We start from the raw sequence: 20,335 nt of genomic DNA, 5'->3' as shown, positions 1-20,335 counted from the left end.
TTAATAATGTATTTATATTTTGAGAAAGTTTATTTTGCCACAAGTTATGCGACGACTGTAGGCTATAGCCTAATTGACAGGTGCAAGCCAAGGTGATACGTTTTCGATGCTCTGACCTTTCATAGTGGCGCCAGTGGCGAGCCTATTCTGGGCCAGCCGTAGTAGGCTGTGGGAGGATGCGGCCAATGAAGGAGGGATGGTGGTACACCGCAATGGGCTGAATGCTCGTCTTTGAGCAATGAGCAGACTTGCCCAGAGCATGGGTTAACGTTGGAACATCTGTGTGATGAGACCACCGTCAGTGTTGACGATGACTCTTTATTTTGACTCTTCAATTAGATGTTTATAATTCACTTGTTATTATGTTTCCCAATTAGTAGGCCTAGTTACAATGTATTAAAGTTGTGATAATTAGGCTACACAGTAATAGGGTCTGCTGTGACGTACAGTGGGGGAAAAAAGTATTTAGTCAGCCACCAATTGTGCAAGTTCTCCCACTTAAAAAGATGAGAGAGGCCTGTAATTTTCATCATAGGTACACGTCAACTATGACAGACAAATTGAGATTTTTTTTCTCCAGAAAATCACATTGTAGGATTTTTAATGAATTTATTTGCAAATTATGGTGGAAAATAAGTATTTGGTCACCTACAAACAAGCAAGATTTCTGGCTCTCACAGACCTGTAACTTCTTCTTTAAGAGGCTCCTCTGTCCTCCACTCGTTACCTGTATTAATGGCACCTGTTTGAACTTGTTATCAGTATAAAAGACACCTGTCCACAACCTCAAACAGTCACACTCCAAACTCCACTATGGCCAAGACCAAAGAGCTGTCAAAGGACACCAGAAACAAAATTGTAGACCTGCACCAGGCTGGGAAGACTGAATCTGCAATAGGTAAGCAGCTTGGTTTGAAGAAATCAACTGTGGGAGCAATTATTAGGAAATGGAAGACATACAAGACCACTGATAATCTCCCTCGATCTGGGGCTCCACGCAAGATCTCACCCCGTGGGGTCAAAATGATCACAAGAACGGTGAGCAAAAATCCCAGAACCACACGGGGGGACCTAGTGAGTGACCTGCAGAGAGCTGGGACCAAAGTAACAAAGCCTACCATCAGTAACACCTACGCCACCAGGGACTCAAATCCTGCAGTGCCAGACGTGTCCCCCTGCTTAAGCCAGTACATGTCCAGGCCCGTCTGAAGTTTGCTAGAGTGCATTTGGATGATCCAGAAGAGGATTGGGAGAATGTCATATGGTCAGATGAAACCAACATATAACTTTTTGGTAAAAACTCAACTCGTCGTGTTTGGAGGACAAAGAATGCTGAGTTGCATCCAAAGAACACCATATCTACTATGAAGCATGGGGGTGGAAACATCATGCTTTGGGGCTGTTTTTCTGCAAAGGGACCAGGACGACTGATCCGTGTAAAGGAAAGAATGAATGGGGCCATGTATCATGAGATTTTGAGTGAAAACCTCCTTCCATCAGCAAGGGCATTGAAGATGAAACGTGGCTGGGTCTTTCAGCATGACAATGATCCCAAACACACCGCCCGGGCAACGAAGGAGTGGCTTCGTAAGAAGCATTTCAAGGTCCTGGAGTGGCCTGGCCAGTCTCCAGATCTCAACCCCATAGAAAATCTTTGGAGGGAGTTGAAAGTCCGTGTTGCCCAGCGACAGCCCCAAAACATCACTGCTCTAGAGGAGATCTGCATGGAGGAATGGGCCAAAATACCAGCAACAGTGTGTGAAAACCTTGTGAAGACTTACAGAAAACGTTTGACCTGTGTCATTGCCAACAAAGGGTATATAACAAAGTATTGAGAAACTTTTGTTATTGACCAAATACTTATTTTCCACCATAATTTGCAAATAAATTCATTAAAGATCCTACAATGTGATTTTCTGGATTTTTTTCTTCTCATTTTGTCTGTCATAGTTGACGTGTACCTATGATGAAAATTACAGGCCTCTCTCATCTTTTTATGTGGGAGAACATGCACAATTGGTGGCTGACTAAATACTTTTTTTCCCCACTGTATGTAAACGTGATGCATAATATGGCTCTGTCGCATGTTTTCTTCCATTTACCACTAGATGGCCTCATTTACATGGAAGATATTTTCATGACATTGGAGCAGAGCGGTCTCAAGGTGATTAAATGTGATCACCATCATCTGAACGTGTCGTTTTATGTCATGGAAGAAACAGTCAATACTTTAAAAGCAGTCAAATTTTACTCACTGCGTTATTGATTGTCAAATGTAGCCTATTAGGGGATAAATTACTTTTGCGTAATTTGACGCATGTTCTTTGTTTTGTTTGTTTGTTCTTGAAACATTATACTGGACACTGAACAGCTGGATATATTTTTGTGCTAGAGCCTGTGCACGTGCCTCAATCACTTGCTGAGTGCAACTTGCGCCTCAAAATGTATTTGAATTATTACAATGATATACATAATAATTTAGGCTATATGCTAATATTCCATTTGGTTAATTTATTTGTAGCTTAATTAGCAAAAGAGCCATTAAACTTCAATCCAGTTTTATTCTCCATAAAATAATCAGAGTATACTACCCTATCTATGCTGTCAATTTGTTCCACTGTGGCTACATTTACAGTATTTGCGTCTACAGTTGTAATGAAGCCTTTATAATTTAAATTTCGAGCACAGTGTATCAGAAGTTACCATTGGGTCTTGTAATCTCCAGCACCGCCCTCATGTAATAGACGGGAGGTACTGTGGTGAGACAAAGTGAGACAGTAATTTAGCCCAGTAGTAGTTCAGAGTGAGTGACTGGAAGAGACGCACTGACACATGTAGCCAGCGCAAATTCTATTAGATACATTTTCTCTGACCGGTTATTGTGGTTTTGAAAATCCCTCTTCAATTAACTGTGAAGACTGGAGCAGTTGACTTATTTTTTCTCATCTGTAAACTAAAGTAAGTCACACTTCCAATTACGCATGTTTCACAGATCAGTGACCGCTGGGCAGATGTCTAAGCAATTGGGCAACATGACAGTTGAGCCTGAACACTGTTACATGGTTCATTCAAGGTTGTAAAATCTAATCTCATTTGTAAATGTTCTTTGCCTTAGTATTCAAACAAATACATACTGATAGGATTAGATACAGATTCCTGTACATGCAGTAAGAGCCTGTGTGTCTGAACTGGACAATAAAACATCTGGTTTGTCTCCATGCTCTGATAAGATAGCTCTGTGTGTTCAACCATTATAATAATGATGTATGTGTCTCCACCATAATCCAGGTTTTAAAGCCTTATGCTTGATATGTCTGGCTGAGTTTTACAATGGTATAGGCTACTACCATGGCATGATATTTTCTTTAAAGTTACATTGAGTTACATTAAGAGAGAGACAGTAAATTGCTAACACCGTACTACTAGTTTGAGTAGCGTGATTGTCACCAGAGACAAATGACTATTGGAGACTAAAGGATAATCTGAGTATCCAGGCTGGAACTTTTCTCACAACTTCTCCCATATACAGTACCAGTCAAAAGTTTGGACACACCTACTCATTCCAGGGTTTTTCTTACATTGTATAATAATAGTGAAGACATCAAAACCATGAAATAACACATATGGAATCATGTAGTAACCAAAAAAGTGTTAAACAAATCAAAATATGTTTTATATTTGAGATTCTTCAAAGTAGCCACCCTTTGCCTTGATGACAGCTTTGCACAATCTTGGCATTCTCTCAACCAGCTTCATGAGGTTGTCACCTGGAATGCATTTCAATTAACAAGTGTGCCTTGTTAAAAGTTAATTTGTGGAATTTCTTTCCTTAATGCGTTTGAGCCAATCAGTTAGGTTGTGACAAGGTAGGGGTGGTATACAGAAGATAGCCCTATTTGGTAAAAGACCAAGTCCATATTATGGCAAGAACAGCTCAAATAAGCAAAGAGAAATGACAGTCCATCATTACTTTAAGACATGAAGGTCAGTCAATCTGGAAAATGTAAAGAACTTTGAAAGTTTCTTCAAGTGCAGTCGCAAAAACCATCAAGCGCGATGATGAAACTGGCTCTCATGAGGACCGCCACAGGAAAGGAAGACCCAGAGTTACCTCTGCTGGTTGCAGAGGATAAGTTCATTAGAGTTACCAACCTCAGAAATTGCAGCCCAAATAAATGCTTCACAGAGTTCAAGTACAGACACATCTCAACATCAACTGTTCAGAGGAGACTGCATGAATCAGGCCTTCATGGTCAAATTGCTGCAAAGAAACCACTACTAAAGGACATCAATTATCAGAAGAGACTTGCTTGGGTCAAGAAACACGAGCAATAGACATTAGACAGGTGGAAATGTGTCCTTTGGTCTGATGAGTCCCAATTTGAGATTTTTGGTTCCAACCGCCATGTCTTTGTGAGACGCAGAATAGGTAAACGGATGATCGCTGCATGTGTGGTTCCCACCGTGAAGCATGGAGGTGGTGGTGTTATGGTGTGGGGGTGCTTTGCTGGTGACACTGTTGGTGATTTATTTAGAATTCAAGGCACACTTAACCAGCATGGCTACCACAGCATTCTGCAGCGATACGCCATCCCATCTGGTTTGCACTTAGTGGGACTATAATTTGTTTTTCAGCAGGACAATGACCCAACACACCTCCAGGCTGTGTAAAGTTCCAGCCTGAATACTCAGAGATAATCATTTAGTCTTCAATCAGACTATGTTTATGCCAAATTGAATTGGTCACAATTTTGGATTCATTTATCGATTGAAATCAAGCTTTATTTATATGGCACATTTCAGACATGAATGCAACACAATGTGCTTCACAGGAAAAAACATAAATAAAAACAATGAAAATAAATATAGAAATATTTACTACACAACAAACATAAGAGGATAAAAAACTGAAGAATAACCATAAAAACTGAAAGACTAAAAAAGCACCCTAAGGAAAAGCAAAGTTAAAAAGGTGTGTTTTAAGATCTCTTTTAAATATGTTCAGTTTCGGCCACCCTCAGGTTCTCTGGTAGGCTATGCCTTTATGCTTGATGTATCTGGCTGAGTTTTACAATTGTATAGGCTTCTACCATGGCATGGTATTTTCTTTACATTGAGTTACATTAAGAGAAAGACAATGATTAAGCAGTCATTCATTGAGGGTTCATCACCCTTTTATCTCAGGAAAACTATATTATTATCAGATTATTGTTTTCTTAATCATAGTATATTGTAAAGGATATATTATATTGTATTTATATCAACAGATATTACTGTCTGCACAAGCCAGTGAGCATTTTCTGCTTCCCTTCCTGTGAACTTTCAAAACCGCTGCTACCTGTTTGAGTTGGGGATGATAAGCAGCATTTCTCATGCAGCAGCTCTGAGAGCAGCCTCCCCCTGCAGCTCTTAGTGGTGAAATACAGAGTTACACAACTGGAAATGGCCCCTTGCGTGTCATTGGGGAGTGGGGGCACAAATACACAGGGAGAGGTATGGTAACACTGTCAGTCTGCTGTAGCGCTGCTGTTCCTGTCAGATGAATTACTGCTCTGAGAGAGGGGGGAGAGGCATGATATATAGAGTTTAGTGAGTGAGAAAAATAACACTCCCTCTGTATGTTCCCCTTTCATAAGAGTTATTGGAAGTTCTAAGCTTACTCACTAACCCATGTTTGATCTTGAGTTTGAACTTGTGGCTTTAAATAATAAATACTGTACAGTAGGCTATGTTTTTCTTTGTCCCAGGTGAGACACATTAGCTACAGCACACAAGGTCAGATTATCACAGATCAGTTTCAGAGACAACTGTAAGGTATTTAGATACAGTATATCAGCAGTTATAAGCACACATTTTGGATGACTGAAATCTGAATGGAATTGTCCATTTTATTTGTGGTACTCTTGAAAGTGTACCTACAGTATGTAGTGGTATCTGTCTGATTATGTTTATCTTAAAGTCACACTAGAAAACAGGCCACTGTGAGTACCTGGCCATGAGAGAATGGCTGTGATTCGGTAAGAACATTTTGAGAATGCAGCAGCAGTCATTGTCATGTAATTTTCCGCCCCCTCTTGAATGACCAATAATTTCCTGTGCATCCTGTGCCGGTTGAAAACATGGCACGCTCTTCCTCATACTACTGTAAGACTTAAAGTCCTGCTTTATTACTCTGTGATTCACTACCTTACTCATAGAGTATGTGTCAACATCTCAATAGACTACATGCCTGAATCTGTCTCAGGCATTGTGTGATTTAAATACTCTATTCTCCCTGGATTCAAAATACATTGCACGCTCAAAGAAAAAACACACATTTTTTCTCCTGTCTTGCTGGAATTTCCTCAGGAATGTTCAATCTTGTTAGTATTTATTGTGCCATAAAGCAACTGAAGTTAAGGTACAGTAAAAATAATATTGTTCACTAAGATTTATACACTTGCTGTTAGCCATGGGAGTATACTCTTAGAAAAAATTGTTATTTGGTGTACTGTATAGAACTTTTAGGTGTTCCATATATGAAGCAAGCGATAGAACCCTTTTTGGTTCTATATGGAACCTTTTTTCCAAGACTATACAACATAGACAAATGTGATTACTTTAGTGCCAATGTTTTAGCACAGTGTATACAACAGAAATGAACAAATCAAACGTTTATCTGTAGATCTACACTTTTCTTCTGTCATTTTTCTATTCTTGTTTTTATCACCATACCTATACTATCTGGAATAACAATACATCATCAGGTTTGACTTGCTCTCCCCAAAAGCAGATTTATAGAAAGATCACAAGGCTTTATATCAGGAGTGAATGTAGAGATGTAAAGATGCTGAAGGTTTATGGTCTCTCTCTAGACGTCACAGTTAGTCTAATTGAGGGGGCAGGTGTGTAAAGATCAGATCCATGCTGATTTATTACATTTTAATATAAGTCTGCATGAAAATTCCTAAATGTTGTTAAAACTCAAGAGTTTTAAAATATCTGAACTTGCCCCTCTTAGGGAGTTTCCCGATCTCAGCACGAACCTGCTGTTCTTGTAATTTAGTCAAAATAGACTTCGATGCAAATGCTGCTAGCAGCCAGCCTCATCTTCTCAGTGTGTAATTAGTGGTTGGACCAAGGCTTCAGGGGCGGACTGGGACAAAAATTCTGCCCTGGCATTCGTCACACCAGCCCCCATCCACATAATAATTTGCATTTCCTGTTGCTGCAGGATATTTTTCCTGCTGTAGCAAATTGGCTCAAATTAAGATCGTACATCTGTGTCTCTGTTTTCTTCCGACCTCACCACTGAGCTGTCTCTGCTAAGCCTCCTGTCCCACAGCACTGATACCAGAAGACCAGGGGACCACACTGCCTGTGCTGGGCCCAGAAACATCTATAGTTGTGAATAAATAAATACATTTATTAGAAGAAAAAAAAAGAAGGAATAAATGCCTATTGGATAACCATTGGGCCATAATAACTTATAAAAGCAAGGAGTGCCTGGCTGTCATACATGTCGTCCCCTATCCTAAGGGTTAATTACTATTACATATACAGTACCAGTCAAAAGTTTGGACACGCCTACTCATTCAAGGGTTTTTCTTTATTTTTACTATTTTCTACATTGTAGAATAATAGTGAAGACATCAAAACTATGAGATAACACATATGGCATCATGTAGTAACCAAAAAAGTGTTAAATAAATCAAAATAGATTTTAGATTTTAGATTTTTCAAAGTAGCCACCCTTTGCCTTGATGACAGCTTTGCACACTCTTGGCATTCTCTCAACCAGCTTCACCTGGAATGCTTTTCAAACAGTCATGTTATTTCATATAGCACTGGCGCCGGAGGAGATGGCGGCCGTTTTACGGGCTCCTAACCAATTGTGCTATTGTGTGCGTTATTTGTAACTTATTTTGTACATAATGTTTCTGCCACCGTCTCTTATGACCGAAAATAGCTTCTGGATATCAGGACAGCGATTACTCACCTCATCCTGGACAAAGATTTTTTCTTTAACGAGTCGGCCGCAAAGGATTTACTTCAGACACCCGACAAGGCCCAAATCCTCGTCATTCGCATGAAGAAGAGACGGAGATATCGGGGACGTAGGTCGGGGTGCCTCTACCATCAGTCCTATTAGCCAACATACCATAATTGGATAATAAAATGGATGAGCTCCGATCAAGAATATCCTACCAACGGGACATTAAAAACTGTAATATCTTATGTTTCGACAAGTCGTGGCTGAACGACGACATGGATAACATACAGCTGGTGGGGTTTTCGGTGCATAGGCAAGATAGAACAGCTGCCTCCGGAAAGACAAGGGGTGGCGGTCTGTGTATATTTGTAAATAACAGCTGGTGCATGAAATCTAATATTAAGGAAGTCTTGAGGTTTTGCTCACCTGAGGTAGAGTATCTCATGATAAGCTGTAGACCACACTATTTACCAAGAGAGTTTTCATCTATATTTTTCGTTGCTGTCTATTTACCATCACAAACCGATGCTGGCACTAAAACCGCACTCAAGCAGCTGTATAAGGCCATAAGTAAACAAGAAAATGCTCATCCAGAGGCCGTGCTCCTAATGGCCGGGGACTTTAATGCAGGGAAACTTAAATCCGTTTTACCTCATTTCTACCAGCATGTTAAATGTGCAACCAGAGGAAAAAAAACTCTAGACCACCTTTACTCCACACACAGAGACGCGTACAAAGCTCTCCCTCGCCCTCCATTTGGCAAATCTGACCATAATTCTATCCTCCTGATTCCTGCTTACAAGCAAAAACTAAAGCACGAAGTACCAGTGACTCGCTCAATACAGAAGTGGTCAGATGACGCAGATGCTAAGCTACAGGACTGTTTTGCTAGCACAGACTGGAATATGTTCCGGGATTCTTCCGATGGCTTTGAGGAGTACACCACATTAGTCACTGGCTTCATCAATAAGTGCTTCGATGACGTCATCCCCACAGTGACCGTATGTGCATACCCCAACCAGAAGTCATGGATTACAGGCAACATCTGCACTGAGCTAAAGGGTAGAGCTGCCGCTTTCAAGGAGCGGGACTCTAACCCGGACGGTTATAAGAAATCCCGCTATGCCCTCCGACGAACCATCAAACAGGCAAAGCGTCAATACAGGACTACGATTGAATCGTACTACACCGGCTCCGATGCTTGTCGGATGTGGCAGGGCTTGCAAACTATTACGGACTACAAAGGGAAGCACAGCCGCGAGCTGCCCATTGACACAAGCCTACCAGACAAACTAAATTGCTTCTATGCTCGCTTTGAGGCAAGCAACACGGAAGCATGCATGAGAGCATCAGCTGTTCCCTGACGACTGTGTGATCATGTTCTCCGTAGCCGATGTGAGTAAGACCTTTAAACAGGTCAACATTCACAAGGCTTCAGGGCCAGACGGATTACCAGGATGTGTACTCCGAGCATGCGCTGACCAACTGGCAAGTGTCTTCACTGACTTCTCAACCTGTCCCTGACTGAGTCTGTAATACCAACATGTTTCAAGCAGACTACCATAGTCCCTGTGCCCAAGAACACTAAGGTAACCTGCCTAAATGACTACCGACCCGTAGCACTCACGTCTGTAGCTATGAAGTGCTTTGAAAGGCTGGTCATGGCTCACATCAACACCATTATCCCAGAAACCCTCAACCCACTCCAATTTGCATACCGCCCCAACAGATCCACAGATAATGCAATCTCTATTCCACTCCACACTGCCCTTTCCCACCTGGACAAAAGGAACACCTACGTGAGAATGCTATTCATTGACTACAGCTCAGCGTTTAACACCATAATGCCTTCAAAGCTCATCACTAAGCTAAGGACCCTGGGACTAAACACCTCCCTCTGCAACTGGATCCTGGACTTCCTGATGGGCCACCCCCCAGGTGGTAAGGGTAGGTAACAACACATCTGCCACGCTGATCCTCAACACGGGGGCCCCTCAGGGGAGCATGTTCAGTCCCCTCCTGTACTCCCTGTTCACCCATGACTGCATGGCCAAGCACGACTCCAACACCATCATTAAGTTTGCCAACGACACAACAGTGGTAGGCCTGATCACCGACAACGATGAGACCTGACCGTGTGGTGCCAGGATAACAACCTCTCCCTCAACGTGATCAAGACAAAGAAGATGATTGTGGACTACAGGAAAAGGAGGACCAAGCACGCCCCAATTCTCATCGACGGGGCTGTAGTGGAGCAGGTTGAGAGCTTCAAGTTCCTTGGTGTCCACATCACCAACAAGCTATCATGGTTCAAACACACCAAGACAGTCATGAAGAGGGCACGACAAAGCCTATTCCCCCTCAGGAGACTGAAAAGATTTGGCATGGGTCCTCAGATCCTCAAAACGTTATACAGCTGCACCATCGAGAGCATCCTGTCTGGTTGCATCACTGCCTGGTATGGCAACTGCTCGGCCTCCGACCGCAAGGCACTACAGAGGGTAGTGCGTACGGCACAATACATCACTGGGGCCAAGCTTCTTGCCATCCAGGACCTCTATACCAGGCGGTGTTAGAGGAAGGCCCTAAAAATTGCCAAAGACTCCAGCCACCCTAGTCATAGACTGGTCTCTCTGCTACCGCATGGCAAGCGTTACCGGAGCGCCAAGTCTAGATCCAAAAGGCTTCTTAACAGCTTCTACCCCCAAGTCATAAGACTCAAATAGCTACCCGGACTATTTGCATTGTCCTCCACCCCCTCTTTTTACGCTGCTGCTACTCTCTGTTTATTATCTATGCATGGTCACTTTACCTCTACCCACATGTACATATTACCTCAATTACCTGGACTCACCTGTTCCCCCAGACATTGACTCTGTACCAGTACCCCTGTATATAACCTTGCTACTGTTATCCCCCAGACATTGACTCTGTACCAGTACCCCTGTATATAGCCTTGCTACTGTTATCCCCCAGACATTGACTCTGTACTAGTACCCCCTGTATATAGCCTTGCTACTGTTATCCCCCAGACATTGACTCTGTACCAGTACCCCCTGTATATAGCCTTGCTACTGTTATCCCCCACACATTGACTCTGTACCAGTACCCCCTGTATATAGCCTCGCTACTGTTATTTTACTGCTGCTTATATTTACTTATCTATTTTTTACTTAACACTTATTTTTCTTAAAACTGCATTGTTGGTTAAGGGCTTGTAAGTAAGCATTTCACTGTAAGGTCTACACCTGTTGTATTCGGCGCATGTGACAAATAACATTTGATTTGATTTAATAGATGGCTATTGGCTTATATGTTATAAAAGCCAATCTAACGACCTTTTAGGCTATTGCCCGTCATATGTGTTCCCCCGAATCCCCCCTTCCCTAATTAGGCCTAAGTGTTAATTAGCCTACTATTTCATACGATATATACCCCACATATTAACTGGCAGCATTAGGCTACGTGTGTGTGTGTCTTTCTCTGTTTTCTCCCTACCTCAACTGCACTGTCTTCTGCAGCAGCAGCTGATCTGTCGATGCTAAGCCTAACATCATTTCTCAGTACAGACACAGTCACAGCACTCAGCAGAACCAGAACTTTTAGAAAAGAAGTTGGTTAATTTCACACATTTAGCAACATCGTCCTCAAGAGCCTTTTTTTGCTCTAACGTTTTTGGTACCACCTTTCCGTTTTTGACAGAGAGTCAGAGCAGAGGTCTTTGCTGAGGCGCGTTTGAATTTGAATGTAAAATGTTAAGCGACCTCAGCTCAGCCAATGAGAAAACCTGGCCGGCCCAAATGCTCAAATATATTATTGACAACAGAGAATTTGCACAAAAATCTTTAAAACCAAATCTTAACAGGCCCATGGGCCGTGGGCCGTGGGCCGTGTCCATTTTTATTATTAGTTTGTTTCGTTTTTACCAGCCCACCCAGCAAAAATATGGTCCATCTGGCATTTGCCCGAATTGCCAGATGGCCAATTCGCCCATGCGAGGCTTGATTTAAACACGGATGTTAGAGATAAAAAACGCACCAGAGCACCTGCTCTGGGGCCTCAGGTTAATCTAATAGTATAACTAGTTGTACATGAACCAAGCCGTTGGATTCAGAGCTATGTCACTCTCTCAGGGCTCACTACAGTAAAGAAGACAAATAAGCTGAAGTCGACAAAACTTTTCTGGCTCTGTCAGCCAGCAGACAGCATTCCAAATGAGCAGCGTATTCCAGCCTGACTGGTCTGTCTGTAGGCTTATTCACAATATCCCAGAACAGAACTGTGTGAACTTTCTTCTTCCTCTTTGCATTATTTCCTTCCTAGAGCCACACTGTGGAAGTGAGCACGTTTCCAGGCAACAGCTCCAGCACCAGGACAGAAAGAGGATGTGGGAGTTTGAGGCTCAGAAAGCAAATTACTTGCAGGATTTATGCATGGTTTAAATTGGTTGATCCTTTCAGTAGGACCCCACTCTCTGCCAACTTAAACCACCACGGTCATCAGCAGGATATATATCACCAACTAGACTACATTAGCAAGTTCCCCCTGGCTTGTACAAGCTCGGAAATTGGTCATTAAGGGAACTTAAAGGAGTTTGAGTCAGGCCTTGTGCTTTAACCTCCAGCAAAGGCAGTTTCACAGTGGCAGCTCTCCATCCCTTTGATCTGGACAGGAAAACAGACACACTCACATATCAGATGACCCAATAACACATCAGAGCTTGGCCACATGTAGCTGGAGGCATGTCATGACTTTCTTTACCCACAAATTACTGTAAGGATTAAAGTAGCATTTTGTTTACAGAGCAACAACCCCTAAGCACTCCAACATTGTTTTTATGATCACAATAAATAACCACCAAATGTCATGGACAGTGTCAAGCAGTCCTTTTTCTGAGGAGTGGCACAGATCCTTCAGGTCTGATGGAGCTGTTCTCTTATTGGTCAGCAACACGGTGTATTTATGTTTGTAGAGTGGTCTTATACAGATGTCAGGCTATCCTCCAGGACATGTGCTGTTTTCCTCTGGAACATGACACCTGTCTATTCTGAGCATGGCTTCCCTGAAAGCCGCCTTACCGGCTCCACTATTCCTTCCCTGTGGTCATACACTGTCATGTAAACCCCTCGGTGCCATTCTGAGATATGGAGCAGGATCTCTGGATCCAATTGCCTCTGCTGACTGACTGGCTGTCTGACTGTCTGGGGGAATGTCAGTTACAAAACAATCTGCCTTCAATGTGCAGTCACTTCTCACCGTAACAGCCTTGATCTCCATCACATTGTGAGGACCTCTTGTTACTGTATGGTCTATTGGTGTACTGATAGCATTGAATATGGCATCAGTCCAGTGTTTCCCTGATATTGCAATGTTGATTTAAGAACATCAGAGCATTCTTTGTGTGGGATCTTTATACATGGTGAGAGTTCACTGCATTTGTCAGCTATTTGCTCATTTATTTGTGTGAAATGAAGAAAAGAATGTGCTGCTGGATAAGTTCAAAATATTGTGCCAAGTGGATTACATATGTCAAACTTCAAATAGCTGGACAGACATTATTTTCTGTGCTTTGTGTGTCTGAAGTTTGTCCAGATAAATCTTTCTCCAAGTCCAAGAGGACATGTGGTTAAAACACACTGCGTGGGTCAGACAGGCCTCCAGACGGCAGACAGCTGCTTCGCCTCTCCAGTGCCTGCTTCTGTGTAAATTAATTATTTTCTCCACTCTAGATGAATGACATTCACTGGGGCCGGCCAGATAACGCAGTGTTTTTACCCGTGTCCAAGATAGCTCTCCTTTGTTTTGGCACCGCTGCCTGAAGAAGCAAACATATTTCTCAGAGTTGAGATAGTACAAGCGAGTTATGAAGGCCGGAGAGGGGCAAAGTTGTTGGCGGGATGCTGGAACATATGATTTTCTTAGAATGTTGTCCAGCTCTGAGGCGTAATGTCTGCTTATCAGGGGTTGAGGGCTTCCTTCCTGGTTTCCTTCAGTTCTCTCGGTAATTAACTGCATTACGTGTCATTCCCAGCCCTCCCACTGTTTTCCTTTGAGTCGTCAGCTTCCCATCGTTTTTTGATAGCTTGAGGCTGTGTGGAGCAACAACGATGGACATCACGTCATTGTTTTGTGTTTTACTGGTCTAGCAGTACGTACTATATTGCTCAGTTTCTATGGCCATGGCTGATGCAGTAATCGGCTAATTTATTAAGTGATTGGCCAATGTTTACTTCCTTAGACCATGTATTGCCTGGTTGGTTGTTATTAGACCAAGTCTTAATGCAACCTGACACTGGTGTTGTTGTAAAGGTATTTAAGGTGACTTGGGTTTCTCCTCATTAAATGTGCTCCACTACCAGTCTCATTGCATGGAACTGCATGTGTAGCTGAGGTGGAGTTTAAGTCACAGCTGATGGCTCATGTGGTATGGAAATGAAACATATTTTGATTCTTATCAAGAATGTAAGCGCATGAGCAACCATGCTAATGAGTGTCAGATAAAACTCAAATGTAATAAATAAAACCAGAATTCCAGAACATTGGTTAAATTGCTAGTGGTTGAATAATTGTTTTGTTCTCAAAGAAAATATGCAGATTATTTATAATGCATATACAGATGTGTGTGTGTTTGAGGGAGTGTGTGTCTCTGACTATCTCCGTTTAGCTGTTCCGCCTTGGCAGGCCAGCTGTAACAGGTACATACTTCACATCTCTGGAATTCCTCCTCTGGAAACTGATAGCATGTGTACTCATCCCTCTGAAACATGCAGTGGATGTAAATCAAATCAAATCAAATGTTATCTGTCACATACACGTGTTTAGCAGATGTTATAGCAGGTGTAGCGAAATGCTTGTGCTTCTAGCTCCGACAGTGCAGTAATATCTAACAAGTAATATCTAACAATTTCACAACATATACCCAATACACACAAAACTAGTAAGGAATGGGATTTAAGAATACATATATGGACAAGCAATGACAGAGCGGCATGGACTAAGATACAGTAGAATATTATAGAATACAGTATATACATATGAGATGAGTAGTGCAAGATATGTAAACATTATTAAAGTGACTAGTGTTCCATTTCTTAAAGTGGCCAGTGATTTCAATAGGCAGCAGCATAACTTTCAGGAGATACTATTGCACTGCCTCTGTCTTTAAATAACAAAGTTATGAGAACTATTATCGAATCCAATAATACGTAACTGAGACATCTGTGCCGTACTGTGAATGCACCAGTGATGGGACGGTTTGTTTGATTCATTGTTAAACATTGATTTTACAGGCATAAAATGAATAGCCAGTGTTTGCAAATGGATTAGTCATTAGCCAAGTCATAGGTGGGCAGATATGATTTTAAAAACAGGTATGATTGTTAAAACCTGTACAGTATGGTGAAATCGAACATCCAGGCTCACGTAAAAACAGCTTGGAATGGCCATTTATCCCAGCTGCGGTCTGCTCTTTGTGTCTCTCTCTCTCTCTCTCTCTCTCTCTCTCTCTCTCTCTCTCTCTCTGTGTGTGTTTTTTACCGGTGCTCTGTGGGTTGGTGCTGTCTGCCTGCGGATTGCCTTTCCCTGCTGTGAGATGAAGATCATGGGTGAGGTCATGGGATTCCATCTAGGACAATGTAGCCTCAGCTCTTCTAGCTGACCATAAGGACAGTGTGTGCTACCTTTCATTAACCAACACAGACAGATCTCTCCAGCAGGTCTTAATGCTATAGCTTTTTTTTTTAACAATTTGTGAAGCTTGGAACACAAACCCCTGGCTTGGTAATGTAGTCATTAACAAGTCTGTATTTAATCTTTCCAAGCAGAAGTTGTAGTTACTGTATATCTTAGTTGGAAATGGTCTGATATTGTGATAGCCGCATATTAAAATTGCTTCCTAAAATGTTGTTTTGTGAGTACAACTATTTGTTAGTGGTAGACCAAGCGGTTGTTTACTGTAGTTCAACGGAAGTCCTTATGTTTTTTATTATGAAATCTATACAGAAGAAACGGTTGCAAATACCATAATGTTGTCACATCCAACAAGACCAATATAACCAGAGAACAAAGCGGGCCATTCATTCCATCCACTGTAGGATTTTCTCACCATTTGCTGTTGTTATTTCAACAATGGTGTGAATGCAGATGTTGTGTTGTACCATACCTTGCAGGTTAAAGGGAACACCCTTACTCCACAGCAGCATAATAATGCACCCTTTGCATAAAAAAATGACCCTGCCACAAGATAAATAAAGCACATTTATGCTATGCTGAGCCCCTCCCAGCCCTCTCTCACCACTCATAAACATTACATCACAAAAACACACTCATAAAGGACTACAGAATGGGCCCAGAGGCATGAGCACGCCATTGGATAATTCATTGGTTGAACCATTGACAGAGCTCAGTAGGCATTGCCTCTGGTTCCTTGTTGATAGAGCAGTTCAGTGCTATGTGAGGCATGTAGCGTTGGAATGCAGTCTGGAGCTTGGCTGTCTCCAGAGAGAGGCCTATAGTGTTTTGTGTCTGACACTTGGACAGGAGCCGGGGGTCACTATGGTGTATGTATCAGCCTGGGGGACAGAAGTTGACACCCCTCCCACATTGTCCTCAATACGAGCTGGCATCCCATTATCCAGGATGAATGACTTTAAGGCAAAGAAACAACAACGGTAGCAAACAGGATGCAAAATATACAGCTAATTTAGGCCAAACAGGATTCTGTAAGATAGAATGATTTTGTTTGTATGAGAACTGGTATGAGAAGTGACCACAGATAATGCTCATGTTCCAGGACTTCAAGAAAAAATCCTCTCAAACTATATTTTGTTATTTTTTTAATTAGTCCACAGTAATACAAGTCCCCTGTAGCTCAGTTGGTAGAGCATGGCGCTTGCAACGCCAGGGTTGTGGGTTCGTTTCCCACGGGGGGCCAGTATGAAAATGTATGCACTCACTAACTGTAAGTCGCTCTGAATAAGAGCGTCTGCTAAATGACTAAAATGTAAATGTGATACAGTCCCAAAATGCATCATCATGAGTGACACTTTGCTTCTTGAAAATCCTATATCTTGAAAACTTTGCTGCTGACATGAAACACATTTTGAGACTGTATCAACAGTGGACTAATGAAAAAAATACGTAAAGATGGTTTTTGAGTGGATTTTTCCTTTAAGTATGCCTATTTAGCTTTGTTTCCCAAAGTGCATAACTGAAAGCTGTTTGAGAACCAAGACTTGGTTCAAGGACTTGACAACAGAAGACAAGTCTCATGTATTTTTACTCCCAGCTAATGCGTCCCATATGGAGTTGCTTATCATGTGTCAGTGACATAACACTTTTCTTAATGGACAGATGGCATATCGTTCTCTCAACACCTGCTGCACAGTGGAAGAGGAGAGGTGGGGTCACTCTGCCCAACTCCAGTAGGCAGCAGAGCAGATACACTACATTACCCTTTGCTGCTGTAACAGCCTCCAGTCTTCTGGGAAGGCTTTCCACTAGATGTTGGAACATTGCTGCAGGGACTTGCTTCCATTCAGCCACGAGCATTAGTGAGGTCGGGCACTGATGTCAGGCGATTAGGCCTGGCTCGCAGTCAGCGTTCCAATTCATCCCAAAGGTGTTCGATGGGGTTTAGGTCAGGGCTCTGTGCAGGCCAGTCAAGTTCTTCCACACCGATCTCGACAAACCCTTTCTGTATGGACCTCGCTACCTTCCCCAAACTGTAGCCACAAAGTTGAAGCACAGAATCGTCTAGAATGTTATTGTATGCTGTAGCGTTAAGATTTCCCTTCACTGTAACTAAGGGGCCTAGCCCGAACCATGAAAAATAGCCCCAGACTATTATTCCTTCTCCACCAAACTTTACAGTTGGCACTATGCATTGGGGAAGGTAGCGTTCTCCTGGCATCCGCCAAACCCAGATTCGCCCATCGGACTGCCAGATGGTGAAGCGTGATTCATCACCAGAGAATGCGTTTCCACTGCTCTAGAGTCCAATGGCGTCGAGCTTTACACCACTCCAGCCGACGCTTGGCATTGCGCATGGTGATTTTAGGCTTGTGTGCGGCTGCTCAGCCATGGAAACACATTTCATGAAGCTCCTGACAAACAATTATTGTGCTGACGTTGCTTCCAGAGGCAGTTTGGAGCTAGTGTAGTGAGTGTTGCAACAGAGGACAGATGACTTTTACGCTCTACGTGCTTCAACACTCGGCCATCCCATTCTGTGAACTTGTGTGGCCTACCACTTCGCGGATGAGACATTTCCACTTCACAATAACAGCACTTACAGTTGACCGGGGCAGCTCTAGCAGGGCAGACATTTTACAAACTGACTTGTTGGAAAGGTGGCATCCTATGACGGTGCCATGTTGAAAGTCACTGAGCTCTTCAGTACGGGCCATTCTACTGCCATTGCATGGCTGTGTGCTTGATTTTATACACCTGTCAGCAATGGGTGTGGCTGAAATAGTCGAATCCACTAATTTGAAGGGGTGTCAACGTGCTTTTGTATATATTGTGTACCTCTTCCAGGCCCTGTGGTGTTAGAAGGGGTGGAGGTGGAGAGTGGGGGACAACACTGCAGCAGGTCCTGCTGGGCTGGGCTCACCTCTCCCTTGGCCAAGCCCAGCACTCTCCATGGATGATTTGAATATCAAAGGACTGCTGTTCCCAAACCTCACAGAAGCCGTAGTTCCCACAAAATGTTCCCACATTTTTTGGAGAAAGTTTCCATATTTTGCTTTGATGTTGTGCTCTGGTGTGGATTCCCTGGCATGATTTTCAAATGTTTGATTAGTGGTTTTTGAACGAGGGGATTGGGTTATTTTTCTTGTGTCAGTTCCATTTTTCAATATATGGTGCGTGAGGGTAATGCTAAAAGTGAGCTTATGTAAGCCTCAATCATAATTAATGAATAGTTTTCGGTCTCTCTCATTTAAGGTGTGGCCTGAGTACCACACTGGCCACTCAATGGTACAGAGAGGTTGTCCTCAAACTAATATTCTGTTTCACTTTTATCCTTCAGACCTGTCAAGACATCAGTATTATCATAGGTAATTCAATGGTTCAATGTGGTCTCAGAGCATTTCGTATTATTCTGTACGTAAATCCGAGACATTACATTTAGTATGATATGTTACGTTTCGTATGGTATGTAGTCATTTGTGGATTATTGTATATGTTATGAATGATATGCTAAGAATTTACAAAACACACAATATGTTTACATTTTCAAAACAAATAATATGTTCCAAATTCCCATTTGTTGTGGTTAATGTTAGCTAGGTGGCTAATGATAAGATTAGCTAGGCTAAGGGTTAGGGTTAGGGTTTAGGGTTTAAGGTAGGAGTTAGGTTAGGGTTAGGGTTAGCTAACAGGCTAAATAATTGCAAAGTAGCTAAAAAGTAGTAAGTAGTTGCAAAGTTGCTAATTAGCTCAAATGCTGTTGTCTGTGATGAGATTTGAACACGCAACCTTTGGGTACCTAGACGTTCGCGTTATTCCACCCTTCTTTTGATTTTGCCTTAAGTAGCCTTCGATCCTATGTAACCATACCAAACATAATATATCATACTAATTTCAGTGTCCCGGATTTACATTTACAATGTTACATAGACCTACGAGACCAGTCTACAACTCTAGGTGTCCCCCTTCTGCGGATGAAAAAATTCACCTCTGTCCAGTTTTCAGCTGGAGAGCGAAAGCCGCAAGACAAGCACTTTTTTTTTCTCCCTGCTTAGCAGTATGTCCATGCCCACTAGTGCCAAGTCACTGATGTGCAAACTGTCTGACCTGACTGAGCTGTCTGGTATTTTTGTCCCTAGATTTGGTCATTAGAATGAAAAGCACTGTACTTTGTAGATGGCAGCCATGATTCATTATTGTGTTGATATTCTCTGTGTTACTGTATGACCTCCTGTACAGTATGTTATTTAGTTAATAGAAATTAGAATACTGTAGGTTTTGAAACACGTTTCTATTTTGAGATTTTGAACTTTGGCAGTACACTTTTGGAAATGTATACTCTTTTACAGTCCATTGTTAACCAGAAATGAAGACAATCATTATCCCAGGATCTATCTATAAACAGTCAGTTAGTATTGCATGCTGTATTATTTTGTCTGCAGATAAAATTGTTTTCTTTGAGAGCTCAAACACATCTATTCTTACACTGGAAATGTTACAATGCATTATCTAATGCCAAATGTTACAATCTGTAAGTCACTGATTTGAAGTAAAATAAATGCAATGGAACCAGTTCTGTAGAAAAGCAGTGATTGTTGCAAGCTGGTTAATTGACTGTTTAAACCATTTTTTCCAGAGTTACATAAAGCCATCTGTTAAGGATTGAACGCTTCT

The 20,335-nt window shown here is 42.1% G+C and overlaps 1 protein-coding gene across 9 annotated transcripts in view; it reads left to right on the top strand.

Moving 5' to 3' along the window:
* The first annotated feature begins 2,809 nt into the window (after positions 1–2,809).
* The window catches only part of LOC121559486 (F-actin-monooxygenase MICAL2-like), a 49,334-nt gene continuing 31,808 nt past the window's right edge, over positions 2,810–20,335 (top strand). For all 9 annotated transcript variants that reach the window (XR_006658401.1, XR_006658402.1, XM_045214102.1 and 6 more), the window contains exon 1: positions 2,810–2,958. The gene's annotated coding sequence lies outside the window, so the exon portion shown is untranslated. The remainder of the gene's footprint in view (positions 2,959–20,335) is intronic.

This window comes from Coregonus clupeaformis, unplaced genomic scaffold, assembly GCF_020615455.1.
Source record: "Coregonus clupeaformis isolate EN_2021a unplaced genomic scaffold, ASM2061545v1 scaf0196, whole genome shotgun sequence".
In the NCBI taxonomy this organism is placed as follows: Eukaryota; Metazoa; Chordata; class Actinopteri; order Salmoniformes; family Salmonidae; genus Coregonus; species Coregonus clupeaformis.
Note: the sequence above shows the minus strand (reverse complement) of the source record. Positions and strands in the feature narration are given on the sequence as shown.